Source organism: Mauremys reevesii, linkage group 11, assembly GCF_016161935.1.
Source record: "Mauremys reevesii isolate NIE-2019 linkage group 11, ASM1616193v1, whole genome shotgun sequence".
NCBI lineage: Eukaryota > Metazoa > Chordata > Testudines > Geoemydidae > Mauremys > Mauremys reevesii.
In genome coordinates, this window is record NC_052633.1 from 31330026 (window position 1) to 31355433 (window position 25408).

The 25408-nt window shown below is 39.5% G+C and overlaps 1 long non-coding RNA gene across 2 annotated transcripts in view; it reads right to left on the bottom strand.

Moving 5' to 3' along the window:
• Positions 1-364: 364 nt before the first annotated feature.
• LOC120374337 overlaps positions 365-25408 on the bottom strand; it is a 34550-nt gene continuing 9506 nt past the window's right edge. The window contains exons 4-5 of one of the 2 annotated variants that reach the window (XR_005586013.1): positions 5737-5866; positions 365-496 (exon numbers count right to left, since the gene is read on the bottom strand). This is a non-coding gene — a long non-coding RNA (uncharacterized LOC120374337). Of the gene's footprint in view, positions 497-5564; positions 5867-25408 lie in introns of those variants that run through there. The other variant, XR_005586012.1, reaches the window with a different exon arrangement.

Genomic DNA, 25408 nt, shown 5'->3' on the forward strand with positions numbered 1-25408 from the left:
TGCTCATGCAAAATATGTATAGCAACTTCTCAGTAGTGTTTCAAGAGATAATGTTTTCCAAAATGAAACAACTGAACAACACAGAAGATCGCATTTAACAGCCAGAATTCCAGTCTTTGTGTGAAATGGATGAGAACAAGTGAGTTTAATTTTTTTTAAAAAGAGCTATTGCTCACTCTCCATCAGTCTATTTATATAGTCTAATAAAGAGCCATCATGTGCGCTCCCACCCTCTCAGTCTCCCAGACTGAGGGGGACAGCAGTGAAATGTTTTTAGAAAAGTGAGTACTGTGCCTGTTTGAGTTTTATTGATTTAATCTGCAATTTGGGAGACCCTTTGGGGATCTTCTACGAATCCATAGAGGTGGCCGGTTACTGGAGGTAGAAAATTTCTCAGTTCCCAGGAGACAATATAAAGAGAGATGGGAGCCACAGTCATGTGGAGCTCTGAGAATGAAGTTGTGAGGTCTATGCTTGAGGGAGCAAGACGTGTTACCTGTAAACAATAGAAGTTGCTATTACTTAGAACTGTAGCAGATGGACCAACCAGAAGGTCGGATGTTGCACAGCCTTGGCTTTTGAGCAAAGTGACACTGTTAATATCACTTGAGATCAAGTTATGTTGGAGCTGCAGTTTAGACTAAGAATAGTCAGAGTCTGAACTCCATTGACTTATTGTGATGTAGATAAAATGGAATTTAGAGCCCCTCCACACCTGATTTTTCAAAAACAAAACCTGACTGATAAAATTTCACAAAACCCAAGCACAAATCCCTGTTTGCCTCTTTTTAGAGATGGGGGGGGGATCCCAAATCTTCCACCAAAATCCCTTGAATTTTGAAAACACAGACAAACTCAATCTTGATTGGAACCACTCTTATGATGATACTTGAAGGCTTTGAACAACCAAAACACAGCCTCTAAGAACCATCTCTGTTCAATAATCATTCCATTTGTCACTGTGTGGCTTCTACCTTATAGAAGGTATATTTAACCTTTCCTCTTGGGACAGGACATAGATGAATGTATATGAACTTTAAACTGTAACAGCTGTGTTTTGAGTGACCTCCATGTGCCTTCAGAAAAGCTCTACAACATTCACCACTTAATAGTTTAAATTTGTGCTTCAGTAAAGGTCAAAAAGGAGAAAAAAATATGAAATCCTTCAAGGTCATAAACATGTTAGCAGAGAAGAAATAGTTTCACCATTTAAGTGCCCATTTAAATACAAATCTATTTGTCTAAGAAGCCAGCGTTTTAATCAGAATGTAGCAATGTGGAATTTCTATGTTCCAGATAACTTGATATGTCTGAAATAACAATGTATAATGTTCAGTGTACACCTGATCAAAGATTTTTTATTAAACCTTATTACAATGAAAAAAATACTTTTGTAAATGCAAAGGTTTCATTAAAAGCTCTCTTTTTTTTAAAGAAGTCATTTTTTGTCAAAACTGAAAATTTCAAAATTTTGAATTTTTGAAATTTCAGAATTTGGGGGTTTAATTTTTTGTTTTAGTTCTCTTTTCCCTCTTTATTCCTTGTTCTCCCCCCTCCCCCTTTTGTTACCACTGAATGCAAGGGAATGAATGATATTGGGGAGGTCTTTCACCTTTTCATTGTTCTTTTTGACATGATCCAAATTTTTAAAAAAATTAAATGAACACTTCAAAATAAAACTTAAAAAAATTGCAAACATTTCAAAGTTATTCCATTTTCAACCCTGAAAAACCGAAAGGATTTCAAAAATTTCAAGTTTGTGAAGTTTTCTTTGTTTTCCCCTTTGGACTGGCTCTAGTTCAGAGTAGATAGATAAACTAAGGGCTTGTCCACAATGGGGGAATTGACTACTGCACTCTTCCAGAATAATTCCTCTGTGTGGACACTCTATTCCAAAATAAAAGTGAATTTATTTCTGGAATAATTACTCCAATTCATAAATTATTTACAGTAATTATTCTGAATACAGAGTCTATTCAGGAGAGTTATTCTGCAGGAGCTATGCCAGTCAATTTCTACATGTAGACAAGCTCTTAGTGACCGTCCCTAACTGAGTTGCATGTGGATGTGATTTGAAACAGAGGCTGGAGAATGGAAAGTGAAACAAAGTGTCCTCATGTTGAATAGAGCTGCCTATTACAAGCTGTACTTATGACTGGCACTGCCATGTGGAGACTCTGGTTGAATTAAAGGATTTTTGACATTTGAGAAAATCATAGAAGTTTTCAGAGTGTCCCTATAGTGTTCTTCTGCTAACCCCAGCTCCTGAAGTCAAATGATTTTGTGAGCATCTCAGCTCTTAATAAAAAACAACAACAAGATTCTGGGTGAAGGAATATCTTTTATTAGACCAACTTCTTCAGCTCTGGTGGTAGATCCAAAGCTTGTCTCTCTCACTAACAGCAGTTGGTCCACTAGAAGATATCTCATTCACCCTGTCTCTCTAATGTCCTGGGACCAACATGGCTACAACACTGCAAACATTTTTTTAAAGTACTACGTATCTAGCCCTCCTGGTTGTGAAGAAAAGTCTAAAAAGGTCAGCCAAGTAGGGTGACCAGATAGCAACTATGAAAAAAACGGGACAGGGGGTGGGGGGTAATAGGCACCTATATAAGAAAAAGTCCCAAAAAACGGGGCTGTTCCTATGAAAACAGGACATCTGGTAACCCTACAGCCAAGTATAACCCAAAGGCTCAGAAATTCAGAAACCAAATAAAACTCCCACAACATTTGTTTCCCCCCCACCTAAAAATCTCATTGTTAAGATAATTAATAATTTTTGGGGTCTGAGTCATGATTCTGAATGGGTGGGGTTGGCAGTATTGCAAGTATTAGGAAACTTCTGAAGTTACAGTATACTAGATTATCAATTTTCCATGACACGGAGTGTGGTTGGAAAGTCTTTTCCATAGGGAGGATAGCACAATATGTTGATCATACCCTAGCCTATTTTTGTTCAAATAGTTGCACATTTACGATTATGCTGTGCATGTAACTTTACTGGCACCTATCATCGCAGGAGCCTTGTCAATATGCACTTAACTTGCTACCCACATCCTAGTTACACATAGGGAGAGAGTAGCATGGTGTCTCCCACAGTTTTTAATTTACATGGAATTCATCAAAGCCTAAAGCCAATTCAACTGGGCAAAGACACAAAATGGCAGTGGTGAAGCATCCCACATTCCCCCGCAAAGCCCTTGATGGGACAGGCACTATTTTTGTAAGTAGTGAGGGAGGACATCAGGGGATATCTTACTTAAATAAAATGGAGGGTACCCTATCAGGGAGAATATGGCAGTAGGACTCAGCACTAGGAACAGTCAACCAGTTCAAATAAAATAAGCAGCTTTCCCCTAAACAGACTGTAATCACACCATTACTTTGAGGTTTGAAAAAGAGGGACTAACTCTACATCAAGGAAACAAGCATCACTGAGGGATTAAAGTATGGGTCAGAAATAGAGATGGCCAAATGATTCGTTGCCAATCTGACGGATTTAGCCTCTTTTCTGCTTTTGAATGTTCGATGGACAGCATAGCACTGCTAGTGAAAACACTCTAAGTTGTGCTGGAGGCTAAGTCAGTTTATAGCCAGCTCTAGGATCAGGGAACCACAGTTGTGGTATAAAACAACTTTTGCCCCCACACTCAGATGCTACTTAAACAGAGCTCAACCAAACCTCAAAATTAGGCCCAGAGAAGAAGAATTTTGAAAATTGTTGAACTATTAGAAATAGAGCTACTGACTGGTATTAGACACATGCTTTAGGAAGATATTTACAGACGTTATATGGTCTATCTCAGTGAGAAATGGTCACACAAATATAGTTTTATAATGCCTAAACTCATGTGATATACTTTCCAACTGATTTTTATCACTGAAAGGGAAGCTATAGGATATCTAATATTTCAGGCTCATTCATGCATAACTTTACATTCCTTTAAAAAAATATCATGTACAGAAGCTGATTGAACAACATGAAACTGTGCTGCTCTATTAATTTCTTTGCTCATTTTTTAACTCTGCTATGTATTTCCATTGCTAATTTGCTTCAGTTGAAATATTATAATTTCAGAGTTCATTATGACTCTGGCATCTGTGATCACTTTGGCATTTAGGGTTGAAAATTTCCCATCTTGCATTATCAGTAACAACATAAGGCCTGATCCTGCAAACTCTGCTACATGTGGATACCTACTCATACAACCCGCGTCTGTTGAGACACCTGTGGGAAACCACTGATTAATAATGTCAATTTTAAGGAGTAATTTGGGAATCATTTCTATCATCTTAAAATTCTTAAAATTGTAAAGTCAGTAGAACTATGCCAATTTACAGCGGGGGGGGGGAGGGGGTTGGCTCAGCATGAGTTGGTCAAGGCCAATGTTGGGTCCTAAGAGAAGGTATTGCAGATTGACAGGCTTCAACATATTCTATATCAGCTTTGCCTAGTTACCTGAAAGAGTTGAGTGGTAACGCGTGTACGTGTGTGTCTACCTTTATGTTATTCATTTAAAGTGAACATAATCCTGTGAAAGGATCCTTCTCTTCATTCGCTCTCAGTTTTATAAAAGCAACTAGAGCCAGAAGGCACCTGTCAGAAATCCTCATCTCTGTTTGTAGCTTTTGACTCCTTCCAGGCTCCAATGTATTTTTGCCTTCCCCATAAGTCCCAGATAGCATTAGACTCTATTTCTCCCCTTCTGCAGTCCCTGCTGGAGACCTAGCAGAGAGGTAGAGGCAGAGAAGTTCCTCCTCTCTATAGCCAGTCTTTGCAGGAGCAATGACTGGACATGTTTTTGCCTTGGTGCTGCACTGATAAAAGCTGCCTCTGTCATCGCAACAGCTGAACCAGGAAAAGATAGATAAGAGAGGGACTGAGATGTCAGAACTCAAACTAACCTCGTTTAAAAAAAAATTTAAAATATTGAGTGGATAGTGAATATCGTATTATTTATAGGGGCCTTTGGATGAGACCATCTTTTAAACAACTCTCATCAGCAGCCTTGCTTGGTTTTTTTTTCACATTATCCTTAGGATTTGTTCTAGTATTTTCCTAGTTCTATGCATAAATGTGTTGGATATTATGTGACATGAAGGTACAGGTTATTAAGCTCAACTCTAGCTGGGCTAATAATGACCGTGGTATCAGGGCCTGCTCTACAGTTTTTGCCGCCCCAAGCAGCGCGTCCAATTGCCACCATGGGGGCGGCGGGGGCAGTCCATGTGCCCTTAGGGCGGCAGGCGCGTTTCCGCGGCGGCGGCAATTCAGCGGCAGCTTCTATGTTTAGCTGCAGCCTCCGTGGACAGCTACACATAGAAGCTGCCGCGGAAACGCACCTGCCGCCCTAACGGCGCACGGACTGCCCCCGCCGTCTACGGGTGGCAATTCGGCGCACTGCTTGGGGCAGCAAAACAACAGGGCCTGCCGCCCCTTGCACATTGCCGCCCCAAGCACCAGCTTGGAATGTTGGTGCCTGGAGCCGGCCCTGCTTGGTATGGAATGATTCCCATTTGTAGGCTGTAATAAACGTACACTGTTTTAAAAATACCTTGGTTGTTAATAGAAATAATGAGCCATAACAATGAATTAATAGACTTCCTAATATAAAAGATGTAATATAATGTTCAGCAAGGAAGCCATTGGTTAAACAATTGAAAGGTGGTGTTTGAATTTACAGACAGAAGGAATATCTGAGCCTGCTAATATTCTTTGTAAAATGGAATAACCTGTAATAGCAGGATTTGGCGGATTATCACAAACAGCCAAAAATCTTCATCCCAAGATATACTTCGAGTGAGTAGCAGAAGAACATCTTGTGCTGAAAAGCACAGCTGGGTCCCCAGGCACTGTCTTGATCTGTATATGAATGGAAAAAATCAGAAAGTGAACATGAAAACCTGAGGTTAACAAAATACAGATGGGCAAGTCATGCACTCTAGCCAAATTCTTAGCTAAAAGGTGTCCCTTTAGCTGTTCCTGATTGCATGCACTTCAGTGAACATCTCTTTGGTGCCTTCACCCCATGCTATAGTCCAAGCTGAGGGACTCATCAGAGTTGCACCCAAGAGGATTCCTTGTTGTGATGTATGAGAGGTGAGGCCAGGGACTAGAGCAGAGAAGTGTCCTTTCCTGCTATACAAAATGTGCATGATCTGTGGGGTTTCCATTGTACATACAATGATTCTGAAAGCTTATACCCCCTGTGTACTCCACGGAGGGGTGGGCAATTACTTCCTCAAACAGTGTGATACAGTAGTCCAAGAATTCTGCAATTTTACACTCTTAGGTCCCAACTCTGACCTCATTCCAGTTTTAGGCCAGAACAGCTCCAGTCACTTCACTGAAGTTACTCTTGACTCACACCAATGTGAGAGAAGGGTGGCATTTGGAACTGTACCTTTAAGTGATTTAGCTTCCCAGACAGGAAAGCTAGGGAAGAGGCAGGGCAGAAGCTTATGCTGTGTTATGCAGAGCTGGTTGGGAACGGTTGCTGAAGAAAAAGGATCTCTTTCAAGCACTTCAGGCCCAGAGTGATTACTGACTACCACAAGAAGAATTGTGTCCAGATTGTTTTGCAAATACATTTTGCCTTGCACATTCTTTCCCAGGGCAGATCATGTTTTGATCCTTCAATACCAAAGATTGCAACTCTACCTGCTGGTTACAGAAAACTACTCTTTTTTTGGATATGGACCCTGCCTGAAATGCCAGATCTGCCTGGTTCCCCACAGGAGACAGTAAAGGCCTTCATAATCTATACAAAGGTGACAGTGCTGGAAGTTACAACATTAAATATTTTCGGTCATGATGAGCACAACTTACTTGATTGCCTTTTATTGACTTTCCTTCTTTCAAGGTGACTGTACCATAACATAGCAACACAGTTACCAACAGTGTGATGCAAGCATGATGAATGCTATGTGCTTAATGCTTTCAGGATACTAGAAGGATAAGATAAGATTTGTCTTTACTAGTAGATTACATGGAGTTCATCAAGGTATCTTCTGACCTTGTAAACCAACTGTCACAGAAGTGACTGAAAACACATGCTACACTAAACTTAGAAAGTGAGTAAGCTGCTATCATCTTTTCTAACAACTCTCAGAGTCCCCCCATGAACTGCTCTACACTGTTATTAAAGACAGTGATCTTAAAAACCCAGTTTCTTTATATAAGAAGAATTTTAAGAACATACATTACGCTTAAAAAAAATCTATGACACCTTCATACTGTATCAAGAGTTGGTTATTTTCTTCTGCCTCCTATTAAGAAAAGAATTTAAACTCTTACCTTTCTTCTAATAGTGATGGCTAATGGAAATGATGTGTGGTTAAAGTAGATCAAAATGGGAGGGAAGCTTACCCACTTAGCTGGTTCTTGCCAGGTGCCTTAACCAAGCCTTTAACCATCTAGAACACCTTCTACTTGTGTTCTTATAACCATTTATAACGTATTGTGTAACATGCTTCTAGCATGTTTTACTCATTGATTAACTTTTATAAACTATAATTGAATTCTTAACATAAAATGACTGAAGAGAAGTATGAGTGTGTCTCCAGTGACGGGAGTTGGCTAAGGCATCATCCCTGCTGCACCCCACCCCACCCCAATAAATATTTTACAGGGGGGAAATAATCAGTATTAATATAAATGCTAGCAGAGTTTTTGGCTGCACTAATTTTGGCTCCCCCCATTTGAGGATCTAATTCATGCTTCAGTTTACTAGATCCTGTGTTATCTCATGCTATATGCAAAAAAACAGTGATCATGTTCAGGGAAAGTTTTCAATTAGGGCCAGATTTTGTACCCTTAGTCATACTGGGGAGCAGTTACTCACACAAGTACTCTGATCACTAATCACCCAGTCTCTCAAAATATTTATTACTGAGCACATGGCTCATTACTGGAATTAATTCTATTGACTTGATAGGTTTGAAGGACTGGGCACCAATGCAATTTATATAGTTAGAGAGTTAAGAGAGAGATAACAGTCTCACTGTCAGTTGTAATGACAATTTGTTATTAAATCGTCAGCAATTTTCTTGGGGGACCTTGGAAGTTACTAATGATAAATTATGAATAAATGACAAACAAAATAAATTTAAAAATCAATAATATTTAAAATCAGAAAAGAAAAATATTAATAATCAGAAACCTCCAAATGGCAGCTAGAGTCTATTATAACCCAATAAAGTCATCGTAGCTACCCTATTGACAAAGAACCAGCACACAGCTGAAGAACAGCCAGAGTTTTACAGTCACCTTAATTTCCATATTAGATGGGCATGGATCACAAGGGTGCACATAAACAGATCTGATTGCAGGATCTGGGCCATAATTTTGTGACAAGGAATGTCTAGCTTCTGTCACAATAGAATTGTCTGGGATGGTCTCAACACAGGTGTAGCTGTTTATTTACATGAAAACATTTTTCAGTGTTTTTGTGTTGTTATTGCACCACTGGTTGGAGACAGATGTAAATATTCTGAAAATAATTTAACATCTATTTTGTAGGAATGATACAGTTAAAGTTCATATGATCAGTTCAGCATTTGATGGTTATCTATGCACTGCTTAGAGATGGGCCAACACCACAAAAGATTACTTCTACATATTTGTTCCTACACATTCTGACTGTTCTCCCTCATTTTCAGTTTTAAACTGGCTATCCTTGCAAACAGATTTATAGGGAGGAATATTCACCAAAGAGCTGAATTTTGAAACAAATTTTGCATAAGTGAGAATTTTGAATTTGCAAAACTGAATCTTTACAGTAAATCTGATTTTAAAGGCACCCAATCAGGAAAGTGATTCAAGAGACAAACCATGTGATCTCTATGTTCAACCAAATCAGATCAAATTGGAAACCGTAAATACTGAATATGTGAAAGCAATGAAGAGTTTGAAAGCAATCCATATATTGAAATATATTTGTATAAAACATTTGTCAAATAATTTTGAACGATGAACAAGTTTGTGGAAACCGTGATCTGTTCATAGAAAACTTTTAAACAGAAAAAAAATAGCTCAATTAAATGAATAAATTGCTGTGAATAGTTTATTCTTCACTACATACTAAACATGGTAATAAAACTACCTTTTTAACTGATTTAATACAATCTTGTTGACAAGCAAATTGATATTTCTTCAAATTTCATTTTCTGTGAGACGAAAACAATATTACCAACATATTTATTTTTGTCTTCATTTACATCAACTGTTCATCTGTAAGTGCATGAAATTCAAGCTGGATTTTCAATGCTAGATGCCATGCATCTCAAAGAAACGACAGCATTTTGTATGTCAATGGATGAAAACTTCATGATTCCTAATTCCATTGAAGTCAATGGCAAAACTCTAGCCTCATTATCTACAACAAGATCAGGATTTAGTAAATAAATATCAGGATATGGGACAAGGCCTAGCTTATGCTAGAGCATCTTCACCCTACTTCGATGGCACAAAGCAGCTAATCAGATGGCCTGACCTGGTTAAAGGGGCCTAGGCCTGTGCATCAGCAATCAGGACTGCTAGGATTGCCTCCTGGGACTATGGGCAGCCAGGTGTGCACTAGAGCAGCTTTCTAATCTATGTGGTGGACCATCCTGGTCTCCAGCTAGCTCCAGGATTGGTGAATGTAAAGATGGCTTGAAACTTCCTTTAATCTCTCACGTCCAGTCCTCTGCTGAATTCAACTCATCTGGACCACAGAGTCTAGTCCATTGTATGTAGTATAACTGGAGGCAATACATTAGATAGCAACAGAATAATATGATCAGAGGAGGACTCATTTGCCTTTATGGAAAAAGAACGGTGTTAAAGCTGAACGGGAGCTTTGTAAAGTATTGCAGTAGGTATTTTTTTTCTGACAGTGTGTATATGAATGGCAGTTATGTGATTGTTACAGTTCAGCCATAAATCAAGAAAATGTCATAAAACATCAATGACATTTTCCTGAAGTCATTTGAAGAGAGACTTTCATGGCAGCTTTCAGGTGTTGAGTGATTTAACTGTTACACAACTGTGTGCTCTGGTAAGCAAAAATGGGAGGTGAATTTCTACATCTCTTAGAAGACAAATTACTAACGTAAGTGGCCTCCAACATTTTTCTATGGTTCTAATTATGATGATTAACTATAAGCAAGTAATTGGACATTGTCGGTGGATGTAAGTTATTGAGTGTAGGTTTAAACCTTATGTACAGGATATTTGTGTTTTTATTAAATAACCTCAATAACCACAACCCCTCGAGTATCTTGTTAGAATTGTAACTTTAAAAAAAATATCCTACAATAATGACTTATTTCATATATTTGGTCAAATTCAAATAGTGACTTTAATAAAAGGTTGTTTTTTTCATGTAATGAATATTTAGACAGTGTTTGTTTGAAGTCAAGTGCAGCCCATTAGGTCCAGAAAATAAAAGGTTTCTTTTATAAACAGTAGACTGTAAGTTACTATTTCATTGATTAAATTAAAATCAGCTTTCAAAACTTCAGCAAAGCCAGGTACAGAAAATATCCAGCTTTAACAAAGCAAGAAGTGGACAAAACAGTATGAAATGCAAAACAGAAATGGGAGTGACATCTGAGAACAGAATAAACTTCTTTAGCCAGTATCTACATCTAAATAGATTACAAAATAGTAAAAAATACACATTAAACCAGTATTTTTTGTTCATGTTTGCAGCTCTCATGAAGATGGGCACACAATGGTTGCCAACCTGCCTCCTAAAATAGGTTCATGGCATCCTGAGAATTCAAGGAACCAGAGTGGAAGTGATAGTAAGGTAAGGATTTATTATTACCACCTCTCTTAGCTAGTAGCAGAAACTCTTGCTAATATGGTAGAGGCTTGTTCAGCTGTCTGAATGACCAGAGCTCTAATCCTGTCCATACAGGTAGGTGTAATTTGTCTGCAGCACATGAATTTATTACAGATTAACATCCAACTGTTAGAGCTCCTGTAAACTTTGAGTACACAATCATAGAAGATTAGGGTTGGAAGGGACCTCAGAAGGTCATCTAGTCCAACCCCCTGCTCAAAGCAGGACCAATCCCCAGACAGATTTTTATCCCAGATCCCTCAAGGATTGAACTCACAACCCTGTGTTTAGCAGGCTAATGCTCAAACCACTGAGCTAACCCTCCCCCGCCAAGCTTTATAAAATAACTAGGAGGAGTGGCAATATATAATGTACCAGGGCATATGTTCATGTTGCCCACAGATCATGAGACCTACCACTATTGTTTAGTTATTACTGAGAACTTGACCTCTTGCTTTACATACATGGTGTGTAGCATTTAACTGAAAAGTACATTTGTATTATAGAATTCCATAAGACATTACAAAAATATCTATATAAATCATATAATTCTCTATTATATTTTATAGGGTTTGGGGTTAATCTCTGTAGAATGCTATTATATTTCTATATTCTCCTATAGTACAAACACTGTTACATTGACTAAATCAGTGTTTCTCAATGACCAGTCCATGGACTGGCCCTGGTCCCTGAAAACTCCCTGATACAGTTTAGGAAGGCAGGAAGCCAGTCCCTGGTATCAAAAAGGTTGATGCACACTGGTCTAAAGCCTTCAAAGATCAATAGTAGACACTTGTGTTTTGTGAGGAAGAGACAGGGCTCTAATTCAAGCACTACAAAGGAATAAGTTTGATATATCTTGTTATTGTGTCAGTTGTCTACATCACATGGATTTGTGAAAACTAAGGACTAAGAGAAAATCGGATAGACTTCAAGGATTTGGCCCATTGAGACTAATTTGTTTCTACATCATCAATTCTATCACTCTCTTCTTGCACTGACTTTTTACCTTCCCTCAAAAAGCCCAATTCCCTAATCAAAAGCCATTTACTTCAATAGGCGTATGATCAGCCCCTACTGTTAGGACACACTGAAGAACAGAGAAGTCTATTTACTTCAAAGAGATAAAAAGAAATGATTTAATACACACACATCTACATCCTGAAGCTACAGAGGGGGAAGAGCTTTCTACTCCCTCCTCTGTTGGAAAAAAGGCGGGAAATGCACTTCATTTCTGCAGGTTACTTACACACAAGTCTTCCACATTTGGTGAGCCACCATAATTATACATGAACTTGAATTTTGGGAGGTAGGGGGCTACCAGGGAAGCTCAAATTGGGGAAAGAGCTCTTTGCCAAGCAGACAAGACTCTGCTCAAGGGCCTTAAGTGCTCTTGCCTCCCATTCCATGAGCACTTTAGTGTGCAAGCTGAGTGGACTCTCGTGAGGCCCCACCTACCCAGCACCATAATAAAGCTGAATCAGGGATCTAACTTAGGGTAGTGCTTGCAGATAGGATAATGCAAGAAGGATAGGATAATGCACACTTGGACTCAGGGGCGGCATGCCTCAAGCACGTGCTTGGGGCGGCATGCCGCGGGAGGCGCTCTGCCGGTCGCCGGGAGGGCGGCAGACAGGCTGCCTTCGGTGGCATGCCTGGAGAGGGTCCGCTGGTCCCGCGGCTCCAGGTGGTCCACCTGCGGCATGCCACCATGCTTGGGGCGGTGAAATGTCTAGAGCTGCCCCTGTTTGGACTACGGCTACAGACTGATCCAAACTGTGAGTGAGTCTTGGTGGATGAATAAGGTGGTGCAGTCAAGGGAATATCACTGGTGGGATTTCTCACCAGCAGGTGGAAATGGAGTTAGGACTACTGCCGACATTACTGGGTGATGGGGTGGGAGGCATTTTACTTTTTATTTGCTGTAACAGGGTTTACACACTGCAAGAGCACCTTCACCTGGCCAAGCATGGTATAATAGCTTTCTTCCCATCTGGCATCCCTTACCGATTGTCACTTCATCATTGCAGTGGTTTCCTCCTCCTGTAATTCCCAATTCTCTTTCTTCATGACTTGACCTTCCAGCTAGGTCATGATGTAGTCCCCCATCTCCTGGGGCATCCAAGTTTTGCTGGACCAGCTGTCCAGATGGCACCTCCAGAGTCCTGCACCACTTCCCAGTGGCTAGTGGCCCAAGTCCTCCTTCTACACTGGGTTCCAGTCCAGGAACCCTGTAACCAGCAGCTAAAGTCTACACAATCCCCTTCCTTACTACTTTTCCCCTGGGCTTCTTCCTACACTTTCTTCTCAAGCTTTCTTCCTCCGGTTGACCCTTCTTCCAGGGCTTATTCTCTTGCCCAGGTTTCCTCAAACCCACTGCATTGTACCTAGAGAGTGGGTGTAGACTCTCTCCCTATAGCCCCTTGCTACTACAAACGTCCTCTTTCTATAACTCTAGTCCAGCTTCTTCCCCAGTTGAGCTTGATCAGCAATTAGAGTTTATTAATCTCTGGATCATCTGTCAGGTGCAACTGTGAAGGTTAATTGGCCCCATCTGGGCCACCTTAACCCCTACAGAGCTAGTTTGGGGTGATCACCCCATCACATTTGCAAATATATGTTGTTGCTTTTTCCCCTTATGACTGTGTTCTCTTTCCTCTAATAAAAATATCCTTTCTATAGACACTAGTGGAGTACTTGTGAGTGGGGAAGTTCAGCCTGTTAAGGCACCCAGAAAGAGGGTATTTAGTTTTCCCAGGTTTCTGAGTGGGAGCTCAAGCCAGTTTAGTTATTTGTCTAGAGGGACCCTAGATATACTGAAACAGGCCCTTTCTGTTGCTATTAACCAGTTGCCAGAAGGGTTACACAGATTATAAATATGCCAACTTTGTTCTACATTTATTAACCAACATTGACAACATGTGTCAAACTGTTTGGGGGCTTTATGTTTTGTTATATACAATTTATTACAATTTTCAATGGAGGTGAAAAGAAATGGGCAAATTCAAGATGCAACTGACTAGCTTTAAAAACATTAGATCTCTTCTACAGGGAGCTTAAGGTCTATCAGTACTGAGACGATGCAATTTTATATTAATTCTCCAAGTAACAGATGTTGTTTGGATTATACAGTGGCTTGATATACCAGATTGCAATGGTTTATCCAAGAATCCAGAGTACAGTATGTCTTTGAATACTTGGCACTGCATATAGTTGGAACTATAAAATCCCACATACAAATCAATGTACTTTATCATTTTTGGATTATAAATTGCTTTATAGCAAGCTGTGTTTTTTATTTAGATTTTTGTACTTCATGGAGTATCTGATCATTAGCTTTCAATAACTCAGAAATTTGTATTGAATATGAATTTAGGTGGAGATTATTCTCTCAGCATTTTAGCATGGAGGACACCCTCTGTGGGAAGATCTCCCCCCCCACTCAGAACTGGCAATAGGCATAAGCAGACTAAGTAAGTGCTTAGGCTTACTCAAGGGGGTCCCCTATTTGCTTTAGTATGTATGGGGGGGAGCAAACAAATATTCCTGCTTAAGGCCTTCAATGGGCTAGCATCACCTCTGCCCCCACTTCCCATCCACCCACCCAGAAGGCCGGCTCAAGGGCCGCTGAGGCGCTGTACCTGCTTTTCTGGAGTCACACATGGAAAGAAAACAGGAATCAGGGAAGTTCAGGGACAACAGTGGGTGCGTAACAAATATTGGTACCCCCGCCAACCTATGGATTCAGCCTGGGAAGGGCAGGCTCCAAGGCCAGCTCAAATCTGGGGGCCTGAGCTGAGACGCTAGGAGGCTCTGGAGCAGTTGTAGAGACAAAGGTCTCTGCACAGATCTACAGATTTCCGAAGATCTGCTAGGTTTGAAAATTACCTGCTTCTTCTACAGGAGGCAAGCCCATCCCCCTCATTAGAGAATTTTGAGAGTGCTCCACAGAGGTTTTCTCATCCCTTGACATTTTTCCCCACAGATGTTTCTTGCAGAAGGTGGTAATCAGGGCCTTAATTAGCTACTACACAGAGACAAAAGGTACAGGGGGGTGAGGATTATTTTCCTTATATCTGCTGTGTGGCAACATAGTCAGCGAAATAAGGCCTTGTACTTGGGCTTTTCTGACTTATTCAGGACTGGGATATCATTTACTTGTTTTTGCAGCTTCTGAAAGACAATATTGATGTAGGTCTTTATTTCCACTCCCCACCTCACACACACACACACATCCACTTTAGTTCATACCAATTAGTTAGTATTTCAAGATTTTAGTAAAGTTACTGTATTTGGGAAAAGTTACAAGTGCTCAGGTTTTTAATCCAAATGTTATTTGTTGTACTTATTTAAATATTTATCCCTGGACAATAAATATGTTGTTGTCTTTAATTGTATTACAATCACACAAACTGTGGTAATTTATCTTAATACAAATATAGGGACAAATTCAGCTGCTGACCCCTTTTAATTAGCATTTCAATTCCAAAGTTAAAAATATACCATAGGTTTTACTGCAGTGTTAACCCAGCCTAACTCATTCTGTATATTTTAATCACACAGTTAAAACAACATAAATACATGAAATATTGTGTGGGGACACAGGAACAGAAATCACTTGTGCAGTGGGTGGAAGGTGCTAACTGTGGGCGAGATTGTCACTCACGCTCCATGCCTGCATGGGGATTCCCTGTTTACACTACTGCACAGGCTACTTACATGACAGGTAGCAATGCAGAGAGGGGGAGGGGGTAGGAGGAGAGAGCAGTCTCTGTAGGGCAGTTACTCATGCTTGGATGTTGGAGGCCAGGGTGGGGCTTGGAAGGGCAGGGGTGAGTAGGCAGAGCCTTGGCTCCATCCCCAGAATACACCCTCCAGCACAGTTGAAACAACATAGCGGGGGAAGTAATCTGGTACCGGATCTAGCTCTGTCACAGAAAAATTCCCCTTTGGATTCCCTTACTCTTGGCATTTATGAGAGAGCCACAATTTAGCCTTGTAGAAGTACAAATTATTATTTCTTTAAAAAAATTATACCAAGGAAGCTAAGTTGAAGTTTCTAGCTGTAGGTGTTTGCAATATGTGAACACATTTTTTTTTTTTAATCTGGACATATGAGGAAGGTGGTGTATTTTCATAATCACAACACACTAAAAAAGGCTGACCCTGTTTTGCACCCATGTTCCAAAATGGCAGGATATTCTGCCATTTGAAATCTCTCTTCAATACTGTATCTCTAGTTCTCTTTGTAACCAGGGACAGATTCAATAAGTTTGGGGCTGAAGGCACACCAGAGCACCCCAATATCCATTGCTCCACCGACCTGCCATATACCCATCTCACAGCTGGAGTGGCCACAGCAGGGGATACCCCACTTTCCCCTTCCAAAATGGGATTGTCAGGTATGGTCCCACTCTTCCCCTCTCCAGAGATGGCCTCAGTGGTTTCATCTAGAGACACAGAAGTGGCAGGAGGGGATCCCCATTTTACCCAACAACTGGGCCATATCTTTTTGGGTGATGAGCCAGGCCTGCTGTACTCTTCTCCTACAGGGTCATTTGCTGGGGTGGTGTTGACGCAGCATGTCAAAGCCATAGCTCGTGAAATGAATATCCCATTGAGACACATGAAGTAGCTCACCCACTAAGAGCTATTGTTTCAGGCTGTCTGCAGACTCAAGCATACTTTGCTGCACTAGTCACATATTTGGGTCACATTTTCAAACTTTTCTTCACAAACATTAGGACTAGAAACTTTCTTTCAAAAAAATGAAAACTCGGATTTTGATGTAATCACATGAATCCTGAAGCTGGGACCCTAAACACATGCTTATAAGGCCTATACTTATTTTGCCTCATTTTATTATATTCAGATATACAATAGGGTCATAGCCTGAATGAGTTACAAAATTATGTGCATTATTAAAGATGTAAAAACAGAGAGATTAAAAACCCGAGAGCAAGAAAAAGAATCCAAAAATAGAATTCTGCAGTTAACATATGTGTAAAGGAAGGTATTGTAGGAAAATGTCTAGGCTACTGTTTGGACTCCTCAGCTTTAAACAGCCAAAGTAGCCATGTGTTGATAGGATAGATTTATTAAACTATGGAATATTGTCAGAATGCATCATTAGTTCCAAAGCAGAAGAGAAGATGCAAATTGCATACATGATTTTAAATATTTGCATTTTATAATTGTTTCTACAAAAGACTGAGGATGTTGAATTAAATGACAGACCTTTATTCTATGAGAAGCAGCAGAATTTTAACTAGCTTCACTGCCTTTACTCAGCAGTCAGCAGATAATATGGGATTCTCTCAAAGTTCTCTTAGTTTATCCAGAATCAATTTTATCATAAAGATAACGAAATGAGTTTTTCTAGTTGTAGCTATGATTTAAAAAACTTCTCTAAAGAAAGATGTCTTAGTAATGTAAATTGGCCTTATATCCCCTACTGCCAGGCCAATTTGACTAATTCCATTTTCATTGTTAAAATTACCATTAGAGACCAATTTTTTTAAAGGTAATGTTTTTAAAGTTTTTTTTTTTAATAAACATACTTGCAAATATGCAAATTCTATATTGGGTTATGCAGGATCGGGGGGAGAAAAGAAACCTCTTCTAGGCTACAATCCAACCTTTGAAGTTGATTTCCTTCACAAAAACTAAACAGAGTTTCACTACAATAGGAGAGAGCCTAATAGGGAGAAATCATCCTTTCTTCCTCTTCCAAGCAGTGGTAAGATATCCATTCAGGCCCTACAGGGCATTCGGTACTGCCTCTGTGATGAAATGGGCCTTTCACCACCATTGGGGAGCAGATAAGGTTGACTTCCCTGCATATCTCCCTGAATGAGAACACATCCAGCAGGATGAGGAGCAAGGGACTCCTTGTTATACTTATGCTAACACAAGGACTGATGTACCCCACTGGCCTTGATTTCATTACCTCAGCCTCTGCTTGAAAAAAGTAAAGGATCCAGGCACTTCCTTTGTGTAGCTGGTACATTTTTTCTCCATACAGTTGCTTAGGCTTATTTCTTCAAGATACATGAGTGACAGCCTTTTTTAGTGGGTGACACAGCACCAAGTGATGATGCCTAAATGTGATAGGCAGACATGTACCTGAATAAAACCCTGGATCCAAAGGCCCCTAGCCGAACTTGGCTCCAAAATCTGAATTTTGTAGCTGGCAACTACTACTACAACAATGGACTGAACCAACCAGCTTGGAAAACCCCTTAATTTTGCAACATTACAAATCTGAATGTTGAACTAACCGGATCTGACTGTTGCAGCTTGGTGTATATCTAAAACAGGAGAGGAGGCATGGTGTGAGGTGAAGTTCTAAACATGTATAATATGTAATCATAGCTTAAATGTTGCTTTGCTCGAGCCACTAATTAGATAGGAATCAACAGTGAAGCAACAGATATTATGTGGGAAAGAGGCACACTTAGTTCTAAAATGAGTGATGTGTCTTCTAATGATGTGGAGATAAGAAATACTACTATTATTGCTACTACTAATGACAAATATCATAATGTGTGTAGTACTTAGACATGCTTTTCATATACCAGAAGGCACTGTTATAATAGTGCTTCTTCCCTATCTGATGACAAAAATAATTCATGATTAGAAAACTGATAATACATGTTACATTATATGATTAGGGTTTTATACCTTGGTAGCTAGTATACCCTTAAAACAGTCATTATTAAGATATATGGTTAAAATATAATGGTGTAAGATATTTTTAACAATAATTGGTTGGCTATAATAGCAGGCATGTTACAGAATTGATTATAATGTAATACAATAGAATGAGTAAACTCTGAGCAGTCACGATTTATATAGTACCAATGACCTCTTGAAGAGCAGCTGTAATTTTGGAGAACCACAAACTATGTATTGGGACCATTTCTGGAAATGTTTTCTACATACATGTAATAATGCCAAAACAACTCTTGTAGATAGCAATACATTTGGATCCTTGATCTTGCTACATTTTTTAAAGCTTCTGAAGTCCTCACAGCCACATTATGAGCAGACTCAATATTCAGAAAGGAAATGTTTTTCCTGTTAACCAAAAGTGCACACTTAGCCAGGATTTTACTGGCCAAATAGCTCCAACTCTATTACGTTAATGAAAAAGATGATTATTTGGAGCTAAGGCTTTAACAGAGAGAATTGGTACAAAGACTTCTGTGATCCTCTGTCCTTGAGCCTTCTCCCCTACCCACACTAAAAAGGAATCTCTCCATCTATTTAAGTTTTTCTGAGATGCTGTGGTAAACTGACAGAGAGGCAGTGTAGCATTGTAGAGCACTGTAGGATTTTTTCCTGCAGGATTGTAAAAAAATGACATAAGAAAAGTACAATTGCACTCTTACAGTGGGTTGGCAGGGGACCAAGATGGAAAAGAGGAGTGCTGATGGAAGCCCCCAGGTAGATATTGAAATGATCCTGGAATTACCTCATGGTACGCTTTTATCTGCTGGGGAATTCCAGACATCTAATAATAAAGTTGAAGCCTAATTAAACCATTTCCAGGGTCTCCTGTCCTCTTCTGGTATAGCTGGACAACAAGACAGATAAAACATCCACTAAGGAGTCTATTTGTCTTCTTTTAGACGATATAATATATTGTATATATAATTAAGGCTTTAAGTATTTTTACTTTTGCAAGCTGTGAAGAAAGTGAAATAAGCATCACTTTTCCTAGTGACATATCAAAATTATAGAACAGATCCAAGCGCTATTATTACTTCAGTTTTACTGTGTATTTTGTAACCTGTATACTGAATTTTCAAAAGCAAACATTAAATATTTTCTGCTTATTCTAAAAAGTCTATTGAAAAGGTTGTGTGTAGTTAATTCACTGTTCCACATTGACGTTCATAGTCTTAAAAAATTTGTTTCCATGCAAGTAAAAATAGCTTCATTTTTTTCCTGTAGGATTGTAAAAATGTAAATTACATAAGAAAAGTACAATTCCATCATCTGGCTTTATTTCCATTTTCAGACTCATTTATTCTTGCAGAAGTATCTGAGAATCATATTCATTTTAAACAGGGGCAATTTTAATATGGAGTCAGTATAATGGGACTTCAGATGCAACATTACTTTACAAACTCCATAAAGGAACTAATCAAGCAAGAAGTACCATTTCTATTATTTTTCAATGTTTTTGTTACCCAGTAAGGTTTTAAGCATATCAGGATAAGCTATTGTAACTGAAATGTTTTCTCTTGGGTCTTGATACTAATGGTAATTTTGGTTAAGAATAAGTTTCTGTACACTTCTAGTGAGGATATTCTTTTGAGGCTAAATGGTGGAAGTGGATGAAATGATCTGCATTTTAACATACTTCGGTTTTACCTTGCTGGATATTTCTCTTCAAAAGGTTTGCCATCATCCCTGGAGATATTTAATCTTCTATTGCTCTCCTTTCATTCAAATCTACTTAGACCACGAAACATCAGGGTTGCTGAAACTGGGCTAGTCAAAAGTGTAACTATACCAATGTAATATAATTCCATGGAACCATTTGTTAGATGCCCAAAACAAAAAGGTCATTTCGGCGAAATCAGAACTCATGTAAGCGGCATTCATCTTTATATTCTGCACACTTTGTTAATCATTGACTGAACAACACTGTGCCTAGAGCCAACTGACAGGAATTTTAACCTGATTAAATGTCCCAGTATGCTTTAATACCTTTAAATGGAATTTTTATGGCCTGTTCTGCACGCATATTATTAATACAGTACCAGCAAGAAAACCACAGACATGCATAATAGCTCATCAATTTGTAGCTAAGCACTTTTGACCTTGAAAAATCAGCTGTCTTGCGATTAATGTAGCTATATTTTGGGCAGAAAAAGAAGCTATAACATTGTCATGCTTATTTTTGTCACATGTCTGCACTGGAATATGGAATAAAGGCTGTGCTGGTGGCTTTTTATTGATATTGCTGTCAACCTCTGACATCTGAATTAGAGTCTCTGGGACCTATTCCTAATAAAAATCCACTCAAACATTAACATTTCAGCTATTGGAGATAACAAGATGCATTGCTAGTGGGAAGATGCATTTAGCCTGTGTTTGACACCCCAGCTAGCCAATTTTCACATTCCCGGAGCACACAGAGACCCTAAAGCACTTAAGAAACAACTCTAATAGGAACCAGGACATCCACCTACAGAATGGGTCAAAACTTATGCTGAAGGAATAGACAAATAAGATAAACTGCTGCAGCATGGATGAGAAATTAAAGTGATGAAAAGATGTTATTTTTTTCCAGAATGATGAGACAACATATATAGAGAAGTACCTTAGTGTACCAATTAGTCTAGACTTCTGATGAGACTAGTAATGGGACATGGGGACTTTCATCTCTAGGTTGTGAAAGTTATACCTCCTATTGATCTATCTATTCAAAGGCCTTTGTGATATGATTAGGATTTCAGTACTCTCCTGCCAGAGAGGTGTTCTCTTTAAGAAAACTATCACAACACTTAGCACCTGTCTTAGGTATAGTATGCAAGCACTCTTAATATTTATCCTCAGAACACCCTTTGGAGGTAGGATAGCATCCTCAGTTTACAGACAGGGGAACTGAAACCAGAGAAATTTGCCCAAGCTCACATAGTATGTCCATGGTGGAACAGGGAATTGAACCTAGCTCTCTCCCTGGTCTTGGGCTAGCAGCTGAACTATCAGACATTACTTCCACCTTTGTAGGATGCCTCAACAGAGGTTTAACTGAATTAACCTCTTATACATAGAGAAGGCCTCTCCGAACCAGATTTAACACATGTTGGCAGGGCTAGGGGCGGCTCCAGGCAACAGCATGCCAAGCGCATGCAAGGGGCGGCAAGCCACGGGGGCACCCTGCCGGTCGCCGCGAGGGCAGCAGGCAGGCTGCCTTCAGCGGCATGCCTGCGGAGGGTCCGCTGGTCCCGCGGCTTCGGCAGACCTCCCACAGGCTGCTGCCGAATTCGCAGGACTGGAGACCTCCCGCAGGCAAGCCGCTGAAGGCAGCCTGCCTGCCATGCTTGGGGCGGCAAAATACCTAGAGCCGCCCTTGGGCGGGGCATCATGGGGAAGCTTGTACTGCCCCCACAGCTGTTGCTGTGCTTATTCTGTAGATAAAGAGAGGACTTTAGTCTCCAGGACTCTGAGCCTGGAGCTTTTTACTAGCACTTAAGTCACTAAAAATAAAATAAAGATAAAAGCATTTTATTAAATAAAAGTAATGCCCTGATCCTGCACCACTGAAGTCTTGACTTCATTGGGAGAAAATACACATCCTCTGAAAAGCAGTCAATTTCTATGGTCTGATCCAATGTGATAAACTCAGGGAGGAACACTGGAACCTGCAACACACAGTCCCAAACCTTGTTACTACAACTATAACCAGGGCTGCTGGAACAATTTTTATAGTGGACTGAAGGAGGAAGAAGAATCAGCCCAAAAGCTGGTCTGAATTTCAGGCACAGCCTTCTATGAACTGCTCATGGGATGCTCCTAGGGGAACCCTTGAACCAAACTGTAAACCATGTATATGATGGAAACCACTTCAAGCCATGGGCTGCTGTGGCACCCCCTGTTCCAGCACCTATAACAAAGGAGGAAGAAATCAGCTACATGGAAGAAGCGAAGAAGCAAAACTACCTTACTAATGACATCACTATAATGTATCTGTGCAACACCTCTGACAAACTTGGAAAATAGGAACATAAGAGCAAATTATACCAGCTACTGATGGGCCTATGAATGTATGTAGATATCAAAATGAAGCTTGTGGAACCATTCACAGAGGAACTTCACTAACAGGCAGTTGGTGCAGTATGTGCATAGATAGTCTGATCCTGATTATTAAACATGTTACAGAGACAGTTGTGTGGAAAGTTTCACCATGTTTGCACAAAAATTTTGAGTAACTACACACACATAAATGGCTAATTATGGTTATTTGAGCGTACACTTACCCAATTTATGTTAGAATGAAAATCGTGCAAGCAATCACACTCATGTTTCATGCAAGTAATTGCATACATAACTTATTTAAAAATCAACAGTGACTGGTCAAATTTTCAAACATTTAAATCCCTATTTGGAAAAAAGTGCAATGATTATTCTTTCAAATTGTTTTTTTCAAGACCCCCTTTCAAATGCATGTAACACAAACAATTTATCAATGTAAAACCCAAATACAGAAATGTCACAGAGAATAATTGCTCTCTTCTTTATTTAGACCTTAAGAACCCCCTCAAACCTGCAAAGTGTGTACATACTATTCTATGTAACTACACCTTCTAATCACTGCTCCCTAGCCTAGTTTGCCTCTACTCTGTCGAAACTGTGAAACCATATTTCACCAAAAAGCTGCTGTAAAACTGTCCTATTATGGAGCCTGGTGCAATGCCCATTGAAGTCAGCAGGACTCTTTTCACTGATTTTAGCGGGTGTTGGTTCAGCTCATGGTCTGTGCTTGTATTCAATACTGGGGAAAAAATCATTTTTTAAAGAAAAATGATGAATGATTTAATAGTTGAACGTTTGGAAACACAGGAAGAAAGGGGGACAAATAGGTAAGCAAATAGCTGTTATTAGCAACTGTCTTAGTAGAGGGAAGATGCATAAGGGAACAGAACATTCACACCGTGTGGATCCACAACACCAAGTGGCCATTTCCTGGCTTGCTTTTCCTTTGATTTATTGTTATTCTAGCACTGGCTACGGTATGTCTTGTTTAAAGTTATTATTTGCTGTTTTCTCCAAGAAGCCATTAAGTCCTACCCTAGCTGTAAGTTGAAAGATAAGTGCTCAAATTGAGAAGTAGGAAGTGATATTCTACTCCTTTTCCCAATGTTCCCCTTTTCCCACTCAGCCCCAGAAGTGGGGGAATGGGACACCCAATTACGGTATGTGTCCCCAAATTCAAGCACTGTCTCTGAGTTCATGAACCTCTGGCACCTGTGAGAACTAGATCTCATTGGAAGAGATGGTTCAGGAAAATACATACTAAATATTAACAGACGTCCTTCCCTGCCATCCAGGACATTCTAAAGTCAGTTTTGTTTTGTTTTTATGGTTATGTATTTTCTTGTACTGTAGTTGTAAGTGTTAAAGTTATGCTTGTACTTGATCAACTAAATAAAAATCCTTACCTGGAAAATAAACTTATGTAGTTTATTGTACACCAAAGTTTACAACTGCAACAATAAACTCCAGCAAAAAGATAGAAAAGTGTGCAGATTCCATCCTGTTATTGCTGGATGAACTATGGTCATTAAAAGACCACAATTATTGTTGCAATACTTATGAAGGTTTCAGAACAAGAGTATCTTTGACATTTTTTTAAGTCTTAGAAATAATTTGCTAACAACTTCAATTTATTGCACTGAACATTACTTGTGTCTTGGAGACCTATGATGTGCTGCTCCTCAATATACAACACTTTTTTCAATTAAAAAGGATTTTATCTAAGATTACAATTATACAATCAATGCACAAATGAGGGGAGGCAGCTTCATAGAAAGGAGGACAAGAAGAAAGGAAGAAGTAAAGGAGGGGGGAGTGATCTATGTGGTGTCCCACAAATGAAGAGCTTATAATCATAGAAGGGTAGGATTTCTAGTCCAGTCCCCTGCACTCAAGGCAGAATTAAGTATTATCTAGACCATCCCTGACAGGTGTTTGTCTAACCTGCTCTTAAAAACCTCCAACGATGGAGATTCCACAACCTCTGTAGGCAACGTATTCCAGTGCTTAACCACCCTGACAATTAGAAAGTTTTTCCTAATGCGCAGCCTAAACCACCCTTTCTGCAATTTAAGCCCATTGCACCTTGTCCTATCCTCAGAGGTAAAGAGAACATTTTTCTCCCTCCTTTTAACAACCTTTTACGTATTTGAAAACTGTTACCATGTCCCCTCTCAGTCTTCTCTTCTCCAAATTAAACAAACCCACATTTTTTTTTCAATCTTTCCTCATAGATCATGTTTTCTAGACCTTTGATCATTTTTGTTGTTGTCCTTTGGACTTTCTCCAATTTGTTCACATCCTTCATAAAATGTAGCGCCCATAACTGGACACAATATTCCAGCTGAGGCCTTATCAGCATGGAGTAGAGCAGAATAATTTCTTCTTGTGTCTTGCTTACAACATTCCTGCTAATGTTTTCCAAAATGATGTTTGCTTTTTTTTTTGTTTTTGTTTTTTGCAACAGTGTTACACTGTTGAATCATATTTACCTTGTGGTCCACTAGAACCCCCCAGATCCCTTTCCGCGTAATACTTTTTCCTAGACAGTCATTTCCCATTGTGTATTGTTCCTTCCTAAAGCAATTGATTGTTCCTTCCTAAATGGAGTACTTTGCATTTGTCCTTATCAAATTTCATCCTATTTACTTCAGACCATTTCTCCAGTTTGTTCAGATCATTCTGAATTTTGATCCTGTCCTCCAAAACACTTGCAACCCCTCCCACCTTGGTATCATCCATAAACTTTATAAGTGTACTCTCTATGGCATTATCCAAATCATTGGTGAAAGATATTGAAC